Source organism: Trachemys scripta, chromosome 8, assembly GCF_013100865.1.
Source record: "Trachemys scripta elegans isolate TJP31775 chromosome 8, CAS_Tse_1.0, whole genome shotgun sequence".
In the NCBI taxonomy this organism is placed as follows: Eukaryota; Metazoa; Chordata; order Testudines; family Emydidae; genus Trachemys; species Trachemys scripta.
In genome coordinates, this window is record NC_048305.1 from 42160212 (window position 1) to 42181430 (window position 21219).

Below are 21219 nucleotides of genomic sequence, written 5' to 3' on the forward strand. Positions count from 1 at the left end.
TATATATATATATATATATATATATAAGCTGAAATAATAATTAAGAAATAAATCCATGTGTTGCAGTTTTATTGGTAACAATCACGGTCCAGATTCTTGCTTCTGTAGCTGAGGGCGCAGCCATCAGTTTTTGCTCTCTGATCCTGGGGCCAGTTCTACAGCAGCTCAAGCCCCTCTATAGGTTAGTGTGGCCTGAGTGTTGCTCTAATTTACACCATGTGGTTGTGGCCTCTGGGGGGCCATATACCAGCCAAGGATTACTGGAGTGCAGTACACTGCAGCTACAACCTGTCACGGAGTGTGGGGGACTTAGGGCTCTGTACCCCCGGCTCCCTGCGATTCACCATGACTCTCAGCCAGCCAGTAAAGCAGAATGTTTATTTAGACAACAGGAACACAGTCCAAGACAGGTCTTGCAGGCGCAGGCACAGACAACAGGACCCCCTCAGTTAGGTCCATCTTGGGGTCCCAGGGCGCCCCAGCCCACTTGGGAGGTCAGAGCCCCATCTGCCTCCCAGCCATATCACCAGCCAGCTCCTGAAAACTCTCCCCTCAGCGACCCCTCCCACAGCCCTTTGTTCAGTTTCCCCGGGGAAAGGTGTCACCTGGCCTCTAACCCCTTCCTGGGTTCTCATGTTACATGATCAGGTATTCTCCGTGAGTCAGTCTCCCATCCCCCAATGCAGACTATCCTAGCCACACTCCCCTGTCAGCATTCAAAGACCACAGTAAGAACAGTCCCCATTTGTCACATCTCTGCTCCCTTCGAGACCGAACTGAGCGGGGTCACTTTAGCCAGTGACCCGGGGAAGTTCAAATCTACCCACGTTCTCGTAGATGCCCCAGCATCCCTCCCATTCCTTGGTGAGAATTACACCAGGCCCCTCCAGGTCCCCCCTCATCAACACCTCAGTGGGCAAATACGGGTGTACCCCCATGTCCTTGGGGCCCTCCTTGGCCCCCCACTTCAGGTGTACCCTTGCCACAGGTACCTTGAATGGGGTCCCACCCACCCCCGTCAGGGTCAGGTAGGTGTCGGGCACCACCCGATCTGGGGCCACCACCTCGGGCCGGGCCAGTGTCACCTCTGCGCCCATATCCCAGTATCCATTGACCTTCCCCCCATCCACCTCCAGGGGAACAAGGTACTTTCTCCGGAGGGACAGCCCCGCGTCCACCGTATAAACCCAAAACCCTGAGTCTGGAGCATCCAGCCCCCCAGAGGAGCTGGCCTGGAGCTCTCCTCCCTCCTTAGCAGGTGGTACACTGCCAGCCCCCCTGGCCTAGGAATGCTGCCCCTCGTCCGGCTGGGTCTCTACCCAGTCAACCCTCTGTGGATTCGGTATGCTCAGTCTGTCCCTGAGCCTGGGGCACTGGGCCCGTATGTGACCTCTCTGGCCACAGTGATAGCAGCCCATGTCCCGTGGGTCCCCTCGAGCGGGTCGGATGGACCTGACGCTGGATGTTCCCCTTTGGTGGGGGTTCTCCATGTTTCCCCGCTGGGAGGTCCCATGGTGACTCTCACTCTGCATTGTGGTGGGACTGTTCCTTTGGGACTCCTCCCTGTTATCCCCTGCCCGACTGTTCACAAACTCATCGGCCAGCTGGCCTGCGTGCTGCGGGTTCTCTGGCTTTTGGTCCATCAACCATCGCCTCAGGTCAGATGGGCACTGCTCATACACGTGCTCCAATACGAATAGGTCAAGCAGGTCCTCTATAGTTTGGGCCCCAGCTGTCCCTGTCCCAGGCATACCCCTGAGCCCAGTTGGCTAGTTGTAGGTATGTGACCTCACGGGTTTTACGCTGACTCCGGAACCTTTTCCGATACATCTCAGGGGTCAGCCCAAACTCGCGGAGCAGGGCCTTTTTGAACAGGTCATAGTCCCCTGTCTCCGCCCCTTTCAGTTGGCTGTACACCTCCCTGGCTGTAGAGTCCAGTGAGGGGATGAGAAACTGGAGCCTGTCTGCAGGGTCAACCTGGAGCAGCTCGCAGGTATTCTCAAAGGCCATCAGGAAGGTATCCATGTCCTCCTCCTCCTTACACTGGGCCAGAAAACACTTATCAAAGCTCTTTGCAGTCTTGGGTCCCCCCTCACTCACCGCAGCCGGGGCCCCACTGCTCCTCAGCCTGGCCAGTTCCAGCTCATGCTGACGTTGGTTCTCCTTCTCTTCCAGCTCATGCTGACGCTGGTTCTCCTCATGCTGACATTGTTTCTCCTTCTCTTCCTGCTCCTGCTTCAGTTCTTGCTGCCTTAACTCGAGCTCTTTCAGTTTTAGCTCCCTGTCACATTCCAGTCGCATCCGCTCCCGGGACAGGGAGCTCCGCCGGGACGATCCCCTGCTGGCCGCTGGGGTCAGGGTGCCCTCGGTATTCGCTGGGCTTCCCCCAACCGCTCCCCTAGGCACAGGTAGGCAGGGTCTCGGGATGTCCTCGGCAGCAGTCTGACCCCTCCCAGCCATGTCAGGCCCCGGGGCCCATGCTGCATCCGCCGGGCGGCTTCCCTCAGGGACAGGGCTCGGTTCATCCAAGCGATCCCTCTCCTCCAGCTGGGCAATGAGCTGTTCTTTGGTGGACCTCCCAATGTGCAGCCCCCTCTGCCTGTACAGCTCCACCAGGTCACTCTTAAGGCGTTTAGCATACATCCTCCTGCTGGGCACTCGCCAGCCTGTGCTCTCCGCTTTCCACCATTCCAGGGGGACCCCTAGTGTGCCAGCCCTTCTTCAGGTCATCACCTCTCTGCCAGGGTCGAGCTGCAGACTCCTCCATCCTGGGACCACTCGCTACGATCCCCCAGGGGACCCTGTTACTGCAAAAGTCCTTCTCACTGGTCACACACTCCCAGGGGTTAATCGCCCCCTGAAACCGTCTCTCTCTGATTCTTCAGCCCACCTGGTCCCTGTCAATCCCCCTTTGTTTTACTGCTCCCCAGTCACTTACTGCAGGAAGCGCTGTCCACGGGGTGCAGTAGATCCCACCTTTACCACCAGTTGTCGTGGAGTGTGGGGGACTCAGGGCCCTGTACCCCCGGCTCCCTGTGATTCACCATGACTCTCAGCCAGCCAGTAAAGCAGAAGGTTTATTTAGACAACAGGAACACAGTCCAAGACAGGTCTTGCAGGCACAGACAACAGGACCCCCCTCAGTTAGGTCTATCTTGGGGTACCAGGGTGCCCCAGCCCCCTTGGGAGGTCAGAGCCCCATCTGCCTCCCAGCCATATCACCAGCCAGCTCCTGAAAACTTTCCCCTCAGCGACCCCTCCCACAGCCCTTTGTTCAGTTTCCCAGGCAAAGATGTCACCTGGCCTCTAACCCTTTCCTGGGTTCTCATGTTACATGCTCAGATATTCTCCGTGGGTCAGTCTCCCATCCCCCAATGCAGACTATCCTAGCCACACTCCCCTGTCAGCATTCAAAGACCACAGTAAGAACAGTCCCAGTTTGTCACACAACCCTCTTCCACCCCAGCATGTCCCAGACACGCTCCTTGTGCCAGAGGCTGAGGGGCAGTTGAGGTAGGAGCCAGCTATGTTGGTTCTATACCTGCTGTGGATGCCACCGCACCGGCCAGCTTCCAGCCTTCTGCACCAGTGGAGCAAATGCCAGTGGGACAGAGCAGGCCAGTGACTGTACCCCAGTATTTATTATGTGGGCAGTGTAAGATTTATGGAGCTATTCATGTCCTTACTCTAAAGTGCTTGGGGTTTGTAAGTCATCTGGCAGGTACATGAGTTGTCACTTAGCAGAACCAACTGTTTTTTAAAGTGAAGGTGTGTGTGTGCAATGTACAAAATTCAGAGATCAATGACAAAGAAACTACAAGATTCACAATAGTGGGTTCATAGGCTGAATTTTTGAACATACACAGTAAACTAGGGTTCCGATATAAGAATTATGTGGACTTTTTTTATTGTGAAAGCCCCAGGTTGTTTTGAGTCCTTGCTCTACAAACAATTCTGATCCCATACCACTGAAAGTCATCAGAAAAACTGCTCCATGCTTAAGGGTTGATTTTGTGATGCTTTCTCAGAGCATCCAGAACTGTAAATCACTGTGTTACCCCTCTGCCTCGGCGAGAGAGCTTTGCTGGAGCTTGAATTGTGTCTGCTCCCTTCCACACTAGTCTGTCTGCCTTGCCAGCAAACTCCTTGAGACGGTGCCAATCTGAACCTTGCCTTGCAGGGAACATTCAGCAAAGCCCAGTTCCTGAACCCCCAGGAAGACTGTTCCTCTGCAGTATCCAGCCCCAATCACTGAACACTCACAGCAATGACCAAGTCTGCTATGTCCAAATAGATGGCGAGTTTAGCTGACGCCCCACCCTTTGCTTTCATATTCGGCACTGAGATCATTTTATTATTTAATAAAGAACAGAGATTTAAGTGACAGGAAGCAAGGATAATCCAAATAGAAAATGGGTACAAGTAAAATAATCTGGCTACTTTCTAACTCTTAGCAAATTACGATTCGGGTCTCAAGCAAGTTCTCATTTACAATCAGGTCTCAGGGTTCTCAACCCACAGATTCCAGGAGCACTGGCATCTTTGTCCAGGAGAGCTGGATCACAAAGGGGTTCTCCAACAAACCTTGCAGCTGTATTCTTTTGAAGTGTATCCCCACATAAAGTTCTTTTCCCCTTGCTGTTTGTGCCCTAGTTAGCTGCCGCCATGCTGTCTTCCTCAACCTTCTCTCAGTTTGCTTTTCCTTGTCTACTCAGATGTCAAGGCAAAGTCCATTGTGTCTGGCTTTAGGTGAATAAACATTCCTTTGTTTACAACAAGCTCTGTTTATCAAATCTGCCCCCAAACCCTCAGTTAGGCACACATTGCCAGCACACTTCCATAACACTTTACATACCATCCATCCATACATCATGCAATGATATTATTGATCAGTGTGTAACCAGCTTTTATTTGATACTATACATGATACTCTTGACAGATAAATACTATGACAGTAATGTGTTAGGGTAGTAAGCATGTCAGAACCGATGAGGGCCCTCTGCCAGTTGGCAATGAGGATCTTTTAGAGTCACAGCTTTTCAAAAGCATTCAGCAACACTGACCTGAACTCCCCCTTTCTTATATTACACATCCAAAGTCAGAATGAAAGCACATTCTGTTCAAAAGTTTTATTTTTGCTGAGTAGTTTCACCTACTTAGTCCCTTTTTTTCCCTTTTCAAATTAATCGACAAACATTTATAAGTTCTATTCATTTATTGTGCGGCTAATAAAAAAAGCACTTTTCCGAATGACAGGGAACCTCCTTCCATATTTATCTGTGCTAAATAGTCATGATGCATTTGCTTTTCACAAATGTGGGAATCTAAGCTGACACTCTTGAACATTCACAAATAAAAATGATCATGAATATCAAGGCAGCAAATTATCACACTTTGTGTGCAGTAATAGTCCTGAATCATTTCACTTTATTCACTTAGGCCTTGTCTACACTACGAGAGTAGTTCGATTTTACTTAAATCGAATATTTGGAATCGATATTGCAAAGTCGAACGTGTGTGTCCACACTAAGGACAGTAATTCGACTTTGTGAGTCCACACTAACGGGGAAAGCGTCGACATTGGAAGCGGTGCACTGTGGGTAGCTATCCCATAGTTCCCGGAGTCCCCGCCGCCCATTGGAATTCTGGGTGGAGCCGCAAATGCCTTCTGGGTAAAAAAAAAAGGGGCCAGGGTGCTTTTGGGTAACTGTCGTCATCCGTCCATCACTCCCGCCCTCCCTCCCTCCCTGAAAGCGCCGGCGGGAAATCATTTCGCGCACTTTTCCAGTCATTGACAGCGCGGACGCCACAGCACTGTGAGCATGGAGCCCGCTGCAACCATCGCTGCAGTTGTGGCCGCTCTCAACGCCTCGCAGCTTATCATACAGGTTGCCCTGAGGCAGATGCAGAAAAGTCAGGCGAGGAGGCTACGTCAACGCGGTGATGGCCTGAAGTCTGAGAGTAGCACAGACCTCTCAGAAAGCAGGGGACCCAGCGCCGAGGACATCACGGTGGCAATGGGTCATGTTGATGCTGTGAAACGGCGATTCTGGGCACGGGAAACAAGCACTGAGTGGTGGGACCGCATAGTGCTGCAGGTCTGGGATGAATCACAGTGGCTGCGAAACTTCCGCATGCGGAAGGGAACTTTCCTTGAACTTTGTGAGTTGCTGTCCCCTGCCCTGAAGCGCAATGACACCCGGATGCGAGCAGCCCTGACTGTCCAGAAGCGAGTGGCCATAGCCCTCTGGAAGCTTGCAACGCCTGACAGCTACCGGTCAGTCGCGAGCCAGTTTGGGGTGGGCAAATCTACCGTGGGGGTTGTTGTGATGCAAGTAGCCAAGGCAATCGTTGATGTACTGCTGCCAAAGGTAGTGACCCTGGGAAACTTGGAGGCGATCATAGATGGCTTTGCAGCGATGGGATTCCCAAACTGCGGTGGGGCCATAGATGGAACTCACATCCCTATCCTGGCACCGGACCACCAGGCCAGCCAGTACATTAACAGAAAGGGCTACTTTTCCATGGTGCTGCAAGCACTGGTGGACCACAGGGGACGTTTTACCAACATCAATGTCGGATGGCCGGGCAAGGTTCATGACGCTCGTGTTTTCAGGAACTCTGGTCTGTTTAGACGGCTGCAGCAAGGTATTTACTTCCCGGACCACAAAATAACTGTTGGGGATGTGGAGATGCCTATAGTCATCCTCGGGGACCCAGCCTACCCGCTAATGCCCTGGCTCATGAAGCCCTATACAGGTGCCCTGGACACTGAAAAAGAACTCTTCAACTACCGGCTGAGCAAGTGCAGAATGGTGGTGGAGTGTGCTTTTGGACGTCTCAAGGGGAGATGGAGAAGCTTGCTGACTCGCTGTGATCTCAGCGAAACCAATATCCCCATTGTTATAGCAGCTTGCTGTGTGCTCCACAATCTCTGTGAGAGCAAGGGGGAGACCTTTATGGCTGGGTGGGAGGTTGAGGAAATTAGCCTGGCTGCTGATTACTCACAGCCAGACAGCCGGGCGATTAGAAGAGACCAGCGGGAAGCGCTGTGCATCCGGGAGGCTTTGAAAGCAAAGTTCCTGAGTGAGCAGGGTAACCTGTGACTTTCTAATTTTGTGTACAGAGAAGCCTTCACCCCACTTCCAACACACGTTTCAAAATAAAAATAGTTCTACTTTGTGAAAGCACACCGTTTTCTTTAATACTGTTTTCGCGGGAATTTTTTAAAACTGGGACGCAGACTGTGGTGCGGAGCGGGTGTAGTGTAGTCGCGCGAATGCAGCTTCTAAACTCAAGGACTGACAGGCTCCGCTGCGGTGGGATGGTTCTTTCAACGGAGCCTGTCACCCCTCCTGATACGGACTGTGTGTATGGGGGGTCTATGTGAGTTTGTGGCAGGGGGGGGACGGTTACAGATCCCCTGCTGTGTGGCTCTGTGATCCTGCCTAAGGACCGCCGCTTAAGATCTCTAACTGCCCTCCCCTGACACAAAGTCACAGAGCAACCCACCCCCCACCACATAACATGAAAAGAACCTCCCAGACTAACCAGGGTAAGTAGTCACTGCATCACTGCACTATGTATGTGCCCTGCTGCTGTGCCTGCCCCCGACTATGTACCCTGCCAAAGGTGACTGTCCTGTCCAATTACCAACCCCCTTTCCCCCCCCCCCTCCAAAAGAACATGATGGAAACAGTAGTTAACAGAAACATATTTTTTATTATCAACTACACATGGGACTGGGAAGTGAAACTTGGACGGGGGCTTGTGTCAGGCGGGAAGGAAAGAACTTGTCAAACTTTGGGGAATGAGAGCCTTCTGCTGCTCGAGCTCTCTGCAGGGGTGGAGTGAGAGTTAGCAGGGACTCTGCCGCCTCTCCTTCTGTGCACTTTGGGTGAAGGGAGTATGGGACTTGGTGGCGGGGGAGGGCGGTTAGAGATGGACTGCAGCGGGGCTCTGTCCTCCTGCCTCCGTTCCTGCAGAACATCCACAAGGCGCCGGAGCGTGTCCGTTTGCTCCCTCAGTAGTCCAAGCAGGGTTTGAGTCGCCTGCTGGTCTTCCTGACGCCACCTCTCCTCCCGATCCATGTTGGCTTGGTGCATTTGGGACAAGTTCTCCCGCCACTGGGTCTGCTGTGCTGCCTGGGCTCGGGAGCAGGCTATAAGCTCTGAGAACATGTCCTCCCGTGTCCTCTTCTTCTTATGCCTAATCCTCCCTAGCCTCTGGGAGTGTGATGACAGGCTAGGTTGTGAGACAGTCGCAGATGGGGCTGTGGGAATGGGAAAAAGGGAGTGAATTCCTCAGAAAGATAAATGTAGTTGTGAACAAAGAACATAGTCTTTCTCTGTGAACAGGACCATGCACAGCACCTATCACATGCGCACTCAGCACAAGGTCGAATTCTCGGCCTTCGCATTCAGTGTCTGGGGTTTTGCAGAGCACTTTTGAGAACCCTGTCAGGACAACGGAATTGCTCTTGCACGCAGACATGGTAAGCCGTAGATTCGTGGCAGCTTAAAACTTTAATATTAGCAATGGCCTCATTTCACATTGAAATCAATGTCGGTCCCTGCTGCCAGCAATCCGGCAAGCAGGAAGTCTGCTCCTGTCCCACACCCTCGCGGCTGTCCCCGGGAACGATCCCTTTCGGCTGACCCTCTCCCGCCTCCACCGCGTGGCTGCAAACCAGCGGTTACAGTTCTGTAAAGGAACGGTAAAGCAGTCCCAACACTAACATTCCCCTACCTCATTCAAAGCAGGTCATCATGAGCGACATCACCCTCATGAGGATCTCTGAGAGCGACAGACAGAGAATGCTCCGGGAAAGCCTTCAAAGACCAGGGCCGTATGCCGCCATGCTGTGCCAAGCAATGATTCCGGAGTACTTGCTAGTCTCGTGGCGCGGCAACGTGTCCTACTACGGAGGACCCAATAAGGCCGCTCTCCCCAAGAACCTAATGCAGCGGATTTCAAATTACCTGCAGGAGAGCTTCCTTGAGATGTCCCAGGAGGATTTCTGCTCCATCCCCGGACATATAGACCGCATGTTACTGTAGCTGCAGTAGCAGGGACTAAACAGTAGAGCGGCTTGGGCAGGACAATCATGCAAAACCGGACATTGCTAGATTTTTTTTCAATAGTTGCACTGCCCATGACTGAACCGTAAAGTTAATCAAACTAATCATGAGAAACCCATTTTTTAAATTGTTAATATTCATGTTCTGTTACAAATAAATGTTTAGATGTTTACAACACTTACTGGATGATCCTTCACCAGATTCTGTGTCCGGGGTAACGGCTGGGGAGGGTTGGTAGGGGATCTCTGTAAGGGTGATGAAGAGATCCTGGCTGTCGGGGAAATCAGCGTTGTGAGCGCTGTCGACTGCCTCGTCCTCCTCATCTCCTTCCTCATCTTCCCCGTCCGCTAACATGTCCGAGGATCCGGCCGTGGACACTATCCCATCCTCAGAGTCCACAGTCAGTGGTGGGGTAGTGGTGGCGGCCGCACCGAGGATGGAATGCAGTGCCTCGTAGAAACGGGATGTCTGGGGATGGGATCCGGAGCGTCCGTTTGCCTCTTTGGTCTTCTGGTAGCCTTGCCTCAGCTCCTTGATTTTCACGCGGCACTGCGTTACATCCCGGCTGTATCCTCTCTCTGCCATGTCTTTAGAGATCTTCTCATAGATCTTTGCATTCCGTCTTTTGGATCGCAGCTCGGAAAGCACGGACTCATCGCCCCACACAGCGATGAGATCCAAGACTTCCCGATCAGTCCATGCTGGGGCCCTCTTTCTATTCTGAGCTTGCACTGCCATCAGTGCTGGAGAGCTCTGCATCGTTGCCAGTGCTGCTGAGCTCGCCACGATGTCCAGACAGGAAATGAGATTCAAACTGGCCAGACAGGAAAAGGAATTCAAATTCAAATTTTCCCGGGGCTTTTCCTGTGTGGCAGTTCAGAACATCCGAGCTCTTACTGCTGTCCAGAGCGTCAACAGAGTGGTGCACTGTGGGATAGCTCCTGGAGCTATTAGCGTCGATTTCCATCCACACCTAGCCTAATTCGACATGGCCATGTCGAATTTAGCGCTACTCCCCTCGTCGGGGAGGAGTACAGAAGTCGAATTAAAGAGACCTCTATGTCGAACTAAATACCTTCGCGGTGTGGACGGGTGCAGGGTTAATTCGATGTAACGGCGCTAACTTCGACATAAACGCCTAGTGTAGACCAGGCCTTAGTTTCATCAGTGTGCATTTCACTCTGTGGTGAAGGTCAATCCAAGGGCAATGGATCACTTAAATCCTGGTTTGAAGATATTCTATCTTGTATGCTAGATTCGTGTCCTCCTTAGAGAAGGAAGTCAGATAGATAGGAATCACTGCTAGAGATATTTCAGACCTGTCTGTTTAAGGAAAATTATTGTAACTGTAACCCACACACCTCCTGGATGTAGTGCTCTGTCCCTTCTAGTGGCACCAAGACCACTTAGAGATTAATGAGTCTGCTCTACAGCCTCAGCTAAGAGCCGTATGGCTTTTAGTTCATACAGTAGAGGCTCATGCCTTTAGCTCCAGAAGTCCCAGGTTCGATCCCGCCCGCTGACGACCGGGGTCTGGTGGAGTTATAAGTGGGGGCTCTGGAGCTAAAGGCATGAGTCTCTACTGCATGAACTAAAAGCCATACGGCTCTTAGCTGAGCTGTAGAGCAGACTCATTTATTTCTCTCTAAGTGGTCTTGGTGCCACTAGATGGGACAGAACACCACACTCAGGAGGTGTGTGGGTTACATACTTACCCAGCTGAGGAATCATGTCCCACACTTCAGAGACTTCCCAGTTGAAATCCCAGATGAACCCCCACTTGTAACACCAACAGACCTCAGTCGTTGGCAAGCAGGATCGAAGCTGGAACCACTGGAGCTAAATGCATGAGCCTCTACTGCATGAGCTAAAAGCCACATGTCATGCAGAAGAGGCTCATGCACTAAGCTCCAGAAGCCCCAAGTTCAATTCTGCCCGACGACGACCAGGATCTGTCAGCGTTACATAAAGCTTTGCATATTTTCAGATTCCAGGTAGGAGTGGAATAGTGGGTGATAAGCAGATTGGCAGGCTTTCATTAAAGGCAGACTCATTACAATAAGAAATAAGGCACATATTTTTAACAGTGATGGTGATTAAACATTGGAACAAACTCTCAAGGAAAGTGGGTGGATTCTTCATCCCTTGAAGTCTTCAAATCCAGACTGGAGGCCTCTCTGGAAGACATGCTCTAGTCAAACACAAGTTGTTGGGTTCAATACAGAGGTAGCTGGGTGTTCTCTGGCCTGTGATATACAGGAGGTCAGACTAGAGTGGTTCTCAACCTTTTCAGACTATTGTACCCCTTTCAGGAGTCTGATTTGTCTTGCATACTCTAAGTTTCACCTCATTTAAAAACTATTTGCTTACAAAATGAGACACAAAAATACAAAAGTGTCACTGCACACTATTACTGACAAACTGCTGACTTTCTAATTTTTACCATATAATTATAAAATAAATCAACTGGAATATAAATATTGTACTTACATTTCAGGGTATAGTATATAGAGCAGTAGAAACAAGTCACTGTTTATATAAAATTTTAGTTTGTACTGATTTTGCTAGTGCTTTTTTGTAGCCTGTTGTAAAACTAGGCAAATATCTAGATGAGTTGAGGTACCTCCTGGAAGTCCTCTGTGTACCCCCAGGGGTACCTGTACTCCTGGTTGAGAACCACTGGACTAGATGATTTAATGGTCCCTTTTGGCCTTAGAATCTATGAATCATTAGTAAGGCTAAGATTTTGTCATGGATGTTTTTAGTAAAAGTCACAGGCGGGTCACGGGCAATAAAGAAAAATTCACTGAAAAATGACCTGTAGCTGACTTTTACTAAAAATATCCATGACAAAATGGGGAGCTGCTGGGCAGCTGCTGGGGTCCAGCTGGGAGCTCTGGGGGACCCCACCACCTGTGGGGGCTTGGAGTTCCAGGGTCCCCGCCCCCATGGCTCGGAGCAGCTGGGATGTCCAGGGGCCACCCTACCACTCACGGTGGCTAGGAGCTCCAGGGAGCTGCAAGGGTACTCTGCCACCTGTGATGGCTAGGAGCTATGGTGGGCCCCCCTGGCCCATTGTGGCCAGGAGCTGTGGGTAGCCCTGTTGCCCATGGTGGCTGGAAACTTGGAGGCCCCCACCACCTGAGGTGGTGGGGGCCCCGAGCTCCCAGCCGCCTGCAGGCTGAAGTCACGGAGGTCTTTGGAAGTCACGGATTCCGTGACTTCCGTGACCTCCATGACAAAATCGTAGCCTTAATCATTAGGGCTCTATTCTTGCACTACATTTTCATCTATATGTGTGGTTTTTTTTGATAGTGTCACATGCTGATCAGAGTCTGGCATTATTAGGGTGTGTGTGTGAATGAGACTGTTAGTGGAAGTTTCACAGGAAGATGAGTAGAACTGTGCTCATGTTTAAGGAGGCTTATTTCATACAAGCCATGCTGGTGAGATTGGAAAAGACTTTTCAGTTCATGTAGTTACATCTTCGCCCCTAGACAAACTTCCTGAGATAGTAACTGTGACGGGATCCCTAGAATGCCACAGTAACTACATTGAGATTTTAGCTGAGACAGACAGCTCCAGTGAAAGGAGCTAAAAGGATTGATTTGGGAGGAAAGATTAGAGGAATTAAGTATGTATGAGTGAGCTAAACAGCATCTTAGAAGGAACTCATAAATGTATGCAAATATTGGAAGGGTGTAAATCTTAATGAGCTAGATCCAAGGAGGTAAAACTAGGAGTAATGGGAAGAAATTAACATCAGAACAAATTAGGCTGACATGTAGTAATAGTCTCCTGAGTGAGGTTTATCAGAGTTTTTAATATCTCCTAATGGGATTGGTCACTTACTGATTAAGTTACTTAAAATGAGCTAGGCAAAGCATTAGAGACTGTACTGTAAGCAACAATCCTGCATTGCCCCCTGGGGACAGACTAACTGGAAATAAAGGAATCATTCCCATCTTTTCTTCTGATTTTTCTGATCCGATGAGATGGGAATCCACCCCTACGCAGTGATTTTTCCAGTGCTTAAATCTTCTTACTCTGAAGAACTTTGAGATCCTACCTACCCCAAAGTGCCTCATCTTTGTGGTAGTTTTTAGCTCATTACTCTTTCTCTTACCCAGTTTCAGCTGCCAGAATTAGACCCTGCCCCCGCTCTATGAACATCTCAGAGCTACTTGGGCCCTGATTTGGGAAGGCATCCCTACTCAGGACAGCACTCAAGCAGAAGCTTAGATCCTATTGGGACTTCAACAAACTAAGCACATGTTTAAGCGATTTCCTGAGTCAGGGCCTTTTGATAGTGTATAACAAATCCTCCCTCCCCACTGCCAGTTTTCTCTCACCCAGGTTGCTTACCACAAGAATTATTGTTGCTCAAATGTCATGGCCATCAATATGGGTCTCAGTATTTCCCATGGCTGTTCAGTCTGGGGTAAGCCACTGTACATTACACACATTCCCTTTCACAAAGGGTTTCTTTCGCTTCCAGAGCCTGCCTTTCATTTCCTAGCAAACAATCTACAGCAGAGGTTGCCCTCCCCTTGTTTCATGTCTCACATGGCAATCCAAGCACGTATGGCAAGGTTTTGTCTCCTCCAAAGAGAAATATTAAAAGATAGATTTGCTTTGGCTCAGTGCCCAGCTGTGTTTGAAGGCTCTGCTTTCATCCTTTATTGTTCCTTTCAATGCCTTCATTTTGATTTGATCTGCCACGCTCGTAGCAGAGCCTTTGCAGGCTTTTGGGACAGAGAGTAGGGCTGGCCAGACACACAGTTTATTAGGGGTTGCAAGCTCACCTGGAAGAAGCCACGTCTGGTTCTGCTGAGAGCAGCCTGGATGTTTCTGCATTTGATCCAGCAGATACTGTATTCTGTGCTGTAACAGCGCATCTCAGAGTCCTGCTGTGCTACAGTCTGGGATCTCATGGATATTTAGGCAGAAATTCTCAGTGTATCTGTAGAGATGCATAGCTCCCGAATCGCCAGTCCACAGGCGCGGCAAACTGCTCCCATGGCTACGAGGCAGGAGTGACCTTCAATCCAGCGTTTGTGTTTGGGAAACTTATTTGGCTGATTTGATTGTACCCTCGCAGCTGGTGTTCACGCGCTCAAGAGATGGGTTCGTTATCTTATGTGCATGTATACTGCCTGGCTCTTCTATGCGCAAGAATGTAACCACTAAGAAGAGTTGTAAACAAAGTAAGGAGAGAAATAAAAACCCCAGGAAAAGTTTTCCTGGGAGGTTTTTTGCAAGAGGCTTGTAAAGCTCTCTAGCTACCACAGACCTGGCGTTCTGTTTCCTTTCCTGCGTCGTCACCACAGTATCATGTGCAACTTCACGTCTGGAATCTAGAATAACGGTCATTAGAAAGGCTGGGGTCTGTTGTGTAAGACACTTGTCTGGGACTCAGAGCACCTAGGATCCCTTCCTGGTGCTACCATTGACTTGCCACAGAAACTTGGGCAAGCTGCTCACCTTTCTATGCCTCTGGTTCCCCACCCTTCTGAGTCCGTCACTTTGATCACCTCCCCCCTCTCTGTGTACCCCTCCAATGGCTCCCTCCTCTCTACCACAGCAGACGTATATTATTTGCCCGCATTTGCAAGGGCCATCATAACCTAGCACCACCCTTCCTGTCATCTCTTGTTCAGGATCGAACCCTTGACTCCTGCCTCCAGCCAACCCATGATCCTAGCCTCCATCGCCCGCTTGTTAAATATTCAAATAAGCACCATCGTGTTTCCTCCCATGCTGCCCCTCGCATGAGGGTGGAGCACCCTGTAAACATCTGCAAAGCCCTGCCTCACGAGCCTCCTCCAAAACCTCCTCAAACTCTCCTTTGCTGGGAGGCCTACAGAAACACTTGGAAAAGGTTAAGGTGCTGATGGGCTAAGGCCTGTGATGCTGACCGATACCGTCTCACGGTTCCCTAGTCTTCCCTCGTCTGTCTGTGTCCATCTGTTATTGCTTGTCTGATACTTAGATTGTCAGCTGTGTGGGGCAGGGACTGTTGTTTTATTCTGTGTTTGTGCAGCACAGTGGGGGTCTGGTCCTTGCTGGAGGCTTCTAAGCACTAAGGAAATACAAATAATAACAATTATTGTCTGTAGACTGTCTGCTCTTTGGGGCAAGGGCTGTGGCTGTACAAAACACCTAGCCCAAGCGGGCTATGATCTCAGCTGGTGCCTCTCGGTGCTGCTGTAATAAAAAATCAGTCCATGTAAAAGCAGACATGATATTACCCATTGATATTTGGTCAGTAGTTCAGACAATGCCACAGACTGGAAAGCACACAATGGTCAGCTGCTTAGACACATGTACGCTTCTGAGGTGTGGCTCTCAGCCTCCTGGAAACCACTGGAACCCAGTGGTCACACCCACAAACACCTGACCTCACAGGAACGCACAGAGTTTCCTTTTTCCCTTGCCACCCTTGTGCAGAATGATGCACTCTGGGACCCTTTCTTACTGCACATTTGGCCTTGAGGGTTTAGCTGGGATTTTCAAAGGAGCCTCAATAAAGGATCTTGGAGTGTGACTCCCAGTGAAACTGAAAATGCCGGTTGTGATTGTAGACTATGTGCAACGTCTGTCAGGCTGAGAAGTGCTGCCTACTTTACGAATCCCTAGCTGGCTGGGATCTGCCCAAGGGAGCGGTTGCTCCACCTCATGGGATCCCAAGGGAGGACCGAAGCGGTTTACTCATTTTGCTGGCATATAGGAGGGAGCAGGGCCCCGCTCGAGAAGCCGTGCCTGCCCAGGACGCAGACTGAGGGGGAGATGTGACGTTTCCTGGCAGCAGTGGTCCTTGTTTGTTTCAATAAAAAGGCACATTAAAAAAATGACATCTCACATTGGGAAGAACTGCAATGCAAATGGTTTTAAATTGCCGCTGTCTATGAGCATTACATTTGTTTCCCCTTGAAAGAGCCAGCTGGACCTCCCCCATGGGCTGCAGAAGAAGAGTTCTTCTCATGCTAACCATGCAAGACAATGATGAACAGTGGCCTCAATTGCTGCATGTCATTGTGAGACTGAAACACAGGGAGCCGACTGAGGCCTGGGATGAAGAGATCCGTTTTAAATACTACAGTGCTTTTCTGCCATTCATCTCCAACTGAACGTGATTTTGGGTGTACTATTGTGCCAAGCACTCAGCACACTTTTATAGCTGAGCGCTCACCAGAGTCCTATAAGGATGCTATGCTCCCCCACTGCCCCATGCAATCCAAAATTGCCTTGGCCTCTCTTGGTTCTACACTTCATTACAAAGTCCTGGTTTGCTGTCTGAGATGCTGGGACCTAAGGACCTCTTGATGCCAGCTGCCAGAGGGCATAGGGGTGCATAAGGGTCACAGGAAGCCCAAGAGTCTGGTATCTTCATCCTAGTTCACCAATGACTGTCATATAAGGAGGTTTCTGCTGAAAGCCTGTGTCACTCTGGTTATCCTCATCATTGCAAATTGTATGTGCAGATAATAGTTAAAAGGATGTGTATATATATATATAGGAAATTATGTTCTCAAAACTGTATTGTTAAAGGCAGGTCACCCAGAAGTACATGCCTTCAGACAGCAGGTGGGAGACACTTGTATGTCCCTGGCTGACCATCGCGTATTGTGTATATTACCTGGGAGTCCATTTGCATCGTGAGTCAAATGCTAACAAAGAGGCTGCAGGGATGGAAGGAAAACAAACAGGAAGAGTTGAACAGCAGGAAGGGGGAATCCTGTTTGACAAAGGGCTGGTCTGATGTATTAGGGGTACAGAAAGTTGCCGTTGCATCCTTCACCAAGGGGGCAAGCAGCCAGCTGGCCTGTCTTATGAACAGAGGATCCTGGACATTTGGGTGGTCGATGCTGGGAGAGAGGCTTTGGGTAAGCTGACTTTTATAAGGCAGGGAAATGTCTTGTTAGTTGAATCTATATTCTAGAAGGCATATTATGATTTTATTTTATATGTAACCCTCTGTTTCCAATAGTTCTATCAGTCGAATCTCTGTTTTTTGCCCAGTAAACATATACTTGCTTTCTCTACAAACCAATTGAAGTGCTGTTTGTTAAGTGGAGCTGTGTCCTATGGTATAGCTAGTAAGCACTGTTTCTTTGGGAAGAGCAACTCTGGTAATTCTGTGAGTGTCCAGTGATTGGGGCTGGGCGCTCCAGAGGGATGCTTGGAGGACTCAGGGGTTGGAGTGTGCCTGTTGCTAACCTATACAGAGAGAGCAGGGCCTGTGGAGGCCCAAAGGGGAGCATTGCCTGAGGCTGGGAGAGTGGGGAACTGGACCCTAGCAGATAAGGCTTCCTCATGCTAAGGACAGGTGGTAGTGAGGTGCCCACAACCCTGGGTCACAGACGCTTCCCAGGGAGAAAGCAAAACAGAACCTGCATTTCAGAGCCCAGACTTAATTAACAAGATACTCTCATGTCTAACAAGTCTTGCTCACCCAACATCCTTGCAGCACTTTAATGCCAGGTGTGGCTGGGCCCCTCCTCGGTGAAGGATCCCTTGTGTTTCCTTACGCTCCAAGGTATACCAGAACAATCCTTTGTCGTTATGCACAAACAGCACCCTTCACCCTGTTGTTTGTTTATTCCTGCAGATTTCCTTTCTTGTAGATTTCACAGTCTCTTTTTTGCCAGTGGCTTAGTATGCAAATAGGTTAGACAATCCATCATACACAAATGGCTAGACAGAGGGAGAGGTATCTGTTATGTCCTGCCTGAAAGGAACATGTCTGAGGTGTGTCACTCCTGGTGACCTGCTGTAACACTGAGCCAGAAAGTGTTAAGCAACTTGCAGGCTAAATGACCCAAATTCAACCTTTAAAGACATATCAGAAAAGCACAATGGTAATTAGGGCTATTCCTTATAAATGGCTAGCAAAGCCATGTTAGATAGACTACAGCTTTGAAATGTAGACTTGTATTGTTAGAGAATTGGAAGAAGATAGTGATTGTAATGGTCTATGTTTACCTATATCTTGTTAGAGTTTAACAATGTAACCAAGTGGTTCCTGTCTGTTACTATATTCTATTGATTCACAGATCAAAAGGGGATATTATCATTTAGATGGAACTTGGGTGTAATAATATCATTCTCTATATTTCTCTTTAAGGCTTGTAGTAAACTGTCTATTAACTCCTTAATGGATAATTACCTTGTGCTGATGAATGCAACTAGTTACCTGTGTATACATAGGAAATAGGAGGTCCTATTTCAAAGCCACAATGCTTCACCCAATGAATGCCTGCTATGAAGAGGCCAGAGAACTATAAAAAGAACTCTTAGGCTGGATCCTGTTATCTCAGATCTGTGTAAGCTTCGTCAAGGGAAGTTAGAATCACAATACGCAAGTCTCCAGCTCAGTCTGGATTACCCTGGATATTGGGCAGATACCCTGGTCTGTCTATTTTGGACTATAACCTGATGAACTGATTCTGGAAAGAACTCTTTGCAACTCTAAAGCTCACCACCCTTACTATGAAATTGACCTAAGAACTTTATTCATGCCTGTGTGTATACTGATCTTTTAACCAATACTCTCTCTCATCTTTATTAATAAATCTTAGTTTAGTTAATAAGAATTGGCTGTAGGTGTGTATTTGGGTAAGATCGGAAACATTCATTGACCTGGTGGGTAATGTGTCCGATCCTTTGTTATTGGTAGAACTTTATATATGAGACAAGATTTTCAGTAAGCCTCATCATTTATGCCTTGGCTAACTGGGTGGGAACCCAAGACTGGATTGCTTTAAGGAAACGGTATTCTTGCCTTCTGGGTAGCCAGTAAGGAATTGTAGAAGCTGTTTTGTTGCTGGCTTGGTGAATCTAATTATTAGAAGTAACCTCCAGTTTTGGGGATTGTCTGCCCCATTCTTTGCAGTTTTCTCTGATTGAGCATTCTCAGCGTGGCTCCCCTGGGACCCTGGTCTCACCTGCTTAACTCCAAGACCGTAAGAACTTACTTTTCTAGTACAAATACATGAATCCTTAAACTTTATCCACACACACATTTCACAATGAGTACGATGAGCAGTGGGCTACTGGCTCTCAGCTGAGACCTCATAGGCCACCTTCCAGTGAACTACTAGCATATATCTGTCCTAGGCGATCCCTGTTAAACTCAAAGCACTCCCTGTGTCCTCTGCCAGTTGGCATCAAGGGATGCTTGGATCACACCTCTCAGTCTCACCTTTATTGTAGGTCTCATTACTGCTTTTAAGTGTCTTCCCCCCACTAAACTATGCAGCCTGGGACATAAGAGGTTAATGAGGGCCACTTCTGTATGAAAGTTTACACTGGCTGTGGGCCATTCTTTGGGTGCCCTTGTGACAGTGCCCCCCATAAGGCTTTATGGAAATATGCTTATGAATATATATGACATAACTGGAATATGTTCTGTGCTACATATGCCATGTAACATATCTATGTAAAGGTTATGATCTACTGAATCTATTAATCCTATTTGTATGCATGTATCATTTTTGTGTTCAAAGGTATGAATATTGGTTGTGTACTGGCTTGATTTCTAAATAACCTTAGTAGAGCATTTGGTCAGTTCCTGGAGAAAGGAATTCACAAAGTTACGTGCCCAATCAAGAAGCTCTTAATGAACAATGCATCCTGGAATGCTCCAATCCACATAAGAAATCTTCCTGGAGACATTCAAGATACCATGTGGGCAATGGCTTCTGCCTGTAAAAACTGTGAGTCATGCATGGACATGTGACTTGCCCTAGGTGACTCCAGAATTCCATCTTGGAGCTGGACATTGCATAGGAGAGAGGAGGGGGTCTCCACCCACAAGAGAAAGTCCATTTAAGCCCGTGGGAGACCCCTCCATTTTATCTTCAGCTGGCTAAAGAGAGAGCCACTCCACCCCCAAGAATACCTGAAAGAAACTGGAACAAAGGACAGTCACTACAGGGGGTGTGAGTAATTGCTGGACCCAGACTAACAGGAGACTAGTCTGTAAAAGGAAGCTTACTGGAACTGGTGAGGTGTTATTTGTATTCAGTTTTCTTAGACATAGACTTGCGTGTTTTATTTTATTTTACTTGGTAATTCACTTTGTGCTGTCTGTTACTACTTGGAACCACTTAAATTCTACTTTCTGTATTTAATAAAATCACTTTTTACTTATTAATTAACTCAGAGTATGTGTTAATACCTGGAGGGGAAAACAGCTGTGCATATCTCTCTATCAGTGTTATAGTGTTATATGTCTATCAATTTATGAGTTTACCCTGTATAAGCTTTATCCAGGGTAAAACTGATTTATTTGGGGTTTGGACCCCATTGGGAGTTGGACATCTGAGTGTTAAAGATAAGAACACTTCTGTAAGTTGCTTTCAGTTAAGTCTACAGCTGTTAGGGGATGTGGTTCAGACCCTGGTCTGGGTTTGCAGCAGGCTAGTGGGTCTGATTCAAACCAGGCACAGCACTGATGTCCTAAGCTGCCAGGGCAGGCTGTAAGCTGCTTTCAGTTAAGTCTGCAGCTTTGGGGCAAGTAATTCAGACCCTGGGTCTGTGTTGGAGCAGACGGGTGTGTCTGGCTCAGCAAGACAGGGTGCTGGGGTCCCAAGCTGGCAGGGAAAGCAGGGGCAGAAGTAGTCTTGGCACATCAGTTGGCAGCTTCCAAGGGGGTTTCTGTGACCCACCCCGTCACAGCCCTGTACTACAATGTGTTTTTGCATAGCATTTCTCATAGGGTACCAAACTCTTACAGAGATTGTGCAGATGTTTAGAGCTCCTAGATTCATCAACAGTAAAGCCAGAAGGAATGATTATGATCACCTAGCCTGACCTCCTACAGACCACAGGCCATAGAATCTTGTCCAGTGATTCCTGGATCAAGCACCTAACTTCTGGATGAACTAGAAAATATCTTTAAGAGAAACTCCTTGATTTAAAGTTTCAGAGTAACAGCCGTGTTAGTCTGTATCCGCAAAAAGAAGAACAGGAGTACTTGTGGCACCTTAGAGACTAACAAATTTATTAGAGCATAAGCTTTCGTGGACTACAGCCCACTTCTTCGGATGCATCGAAGAAGTGGGCTGTAGTCCACGAAAGCTTATGCTCTAATAAATTTGTTAGTCTCTAAGGTGCCACAAGTACTCCTGTTCTT